Source organism: Schistosoma haematobium, chromosome ZW (genome assembly GCF_000699445.3).
Source record: "Schistosoma haematobium chromosome ZW, whole genome shotgun sequence".
Taxonomy (NCBI): Eukaryota; Metazoa; Platyhelminthes; class Trematoda; order Strigeidida; family Schistosomatidae; genus Schistosoma; species Schistosoma haematobium.
In genome coordinates, this window is record NC_067195.1 from 51,101,371 (window position 1) to 51,104,295 (window position 2,925).

Here is a 2,925-nt window from a genome sequence, read left to right on the forward strand (position 1 = left end):
TAACTGTTTCTTATATGATCATTCCACATCATTTACAAACTAGTTCAACTTGTGAATCATTAACAGTCAGTCAGTCAGCTACAATGTAGGACCAGCCACATATATGCGACGGTCCAAGTTGCCATACCTCATTAGCACAACAAGATGAACGCCGAATTCATAGTAGTTACTTCAATGGTAGTAATATATAAAAGAAGGATTGCACATAAGGATATGACACAGGGACAGAAAAATTAGTTCATAGAAAGAAAGGTACAAAGTAATTTTAGTCTCACGGTTTAAAGGAAGATAGACAGTACATACACCTACGTCATTGTGATAGATTCTGAGCCATGTCACCCAGAGTCCCCAACGATTGGTACCGAAACTGATAGATTTTAAAAGTAATTATAATAGCATTAATAACACCAATTACTATCATTTCGAGATGATTAGTTATTATTTTGCTGAGCAATCACTATAGCCATCTAACTTAACAAATTCTTAATAAAACAAGTGATATATGGTCTTCACAGTCATCGATTTGAGTCAAACCGTAATAGATAAAAACAAAGTTTGTATTAAACTAATGATAATTTGACAACTCCAACTAAGGGAAAATACTGATTGTAGGATAATCATTTTTCAACAATGGTTATATTGTGACGATTTAAGATTATGAATGTAGCAAATAATGATAGAAATAGTTCGTAATGAATCTAAACACAAGATTAGTTTTGTAGATGTTGGATATCCTGTATGTTAACAATTTTTAAATATATATATATACTAAGATCTATTTGGACTAGAATTTAGACATTATAAGATGGATAGTGGCCAGCAGTGGAATCCAGGACGCGCGTTTCGTCCTGTTTGGGACTCGTCAGCTGGATGTGCCTGCATCTCAGAGTTGATGTCCACTCTAGGACTCGAACCCAGTACCGTTCGCTTTAAACGCTATCGCGTTATCTACTTAGCTACTGAGTCCTGATAGCCACTTGCTTGTACAATTTAGACACTTTCATTTTGATACTTTCAAATATCTTGGCAAGATGATATCCAATTTAAAAATTTTTCTACACCTTTACTCGGTGAAATTAGCATCCGATGCATTCAAAATTCAATTCGTCAGGCGATATATGGAGAAAATAGATTAGGTTTTAGAAGATAATCTATACTATTTCACTGTAAATTAAATTGATACGATTAAAAAAAGTATTGGTAAGACTATAATTTATGGAAAACCTTTAAGCGACATCAGACTGACTTAGTGTCCACCTAATAACCAGGACCAAATGAACGTTATAAACCTGTGTGAAGAATGACAATTATGATTTACAGTTGGTGATTAAGGTTAGAAATTAAATTTATGGTTTTCATCACGAACTGACATCATTTATAATGTCAAAACTTTATTTATCCAAATGAATGAGTGAATTTCGTGCCAAAATCCGAGACTTGTTATCTTATACGTATATATATATATATATATATATATATATATATATATATATATATACACTTTAGTCAAATATAAAGATAATGTGTATAGACTTAATAATATAAACTAATTGAATGAATTTTGAAAATGAATTCAACACAACAATCTAGATTAAATTCAAATTATAATACTAACATAAATGTTAACAACTATCCTTCAGAAATATAAGGCTGAGTTTAAAGATGGAATGAAATCTTACCATATTCAACTAATAAGTTATAAAAATAATCCTATTCAGGTATACATATCAACACTTTGATATTCTTTGCTAAATCAACTATGAATTCAATCAGTTAGACATAAAAATAACAAGTTAAAACCAACCATACAAGATCTGTGCACCAGATATTCTGAAGATATACGTATCAATGATAGTAACCGTTGTATATTATGCAACTTATTTATTAAGTACGGATTTTTGTATCAGAAAGGATCTTGTGAAAATTGTAGTAATTTCAGTGGTTGAGATCATGAGTCAATTGAAACTAAACCACCATGGAAAACCCCGAAGTGCTGGACGGCCGTTTCGTTCAATTGTGGAACTCCTCAGCAGTGCGCATCCACGACCCCGCCTCGCGGGATTAGAACACGGGATCTATTAGTGTTGTGAGATGGTAACTGGCACCCAATTTCATGGACTAGTTGAAGTTAGACACTAACGCCGGTGGATGCAGGCTGTGGTTAAGCGCTAGCGCGCGAGGTGGGGTCGTGGATGGGCACTGCTGAGGAGTCCTACAACAGGACGAAACGCCCGTCCAGCACTTCGAGGTTTTCCATGGTGGTCTAGTTTAAAATGACTCATGATCTCAACTACTGAAATTACAGATTTTGGTATTTAACATTGAGTTACACTTTATGTTCAAAGAGTAGCGATAGTAATGAGTTACCCAAACTGAAATGAATGGGATGGAGTCCAAACTTGCATCCAATCGATTTAACCCTGACTTTTGTGTGTACTACGTCATCACTAAACGTTCTTCATTTTTTGGGTTATCTTAAACAGCGTGAAATCAGTCAGGACTGATAAAAACACTGTTTAACCATAAATAGAAAATAATCTCCTTCAAGAAACTTGAAAATGCATCCAACTGTTCGGTAAAAAATAGCAACATGACAGATGATTGCTAGAAGTTTTTTTCATGGGTTAGAACGACGATTTATCAAAATAACCATATTTCGAAAATGACAATATATCTCATGACCAACACCGAAATAAATACTGTAGTTAGGGCTTAACTGATAATAAGTTGGAGGATAATTGAGAAACGGACGACCAACATGTTCACCTGTCCTAACTTTTTTTCGGTTTTTCAAGTTACATACTTAAGCTTCACATTTACTAGGAATAACAGTTTCAAGCACCTTTTTTAGATGGTACCGAATAATTTTATGGTTATTGTGAGACCCTAAGATGTTAGTTTCTTACCCGTATAGGGTCACAGGCA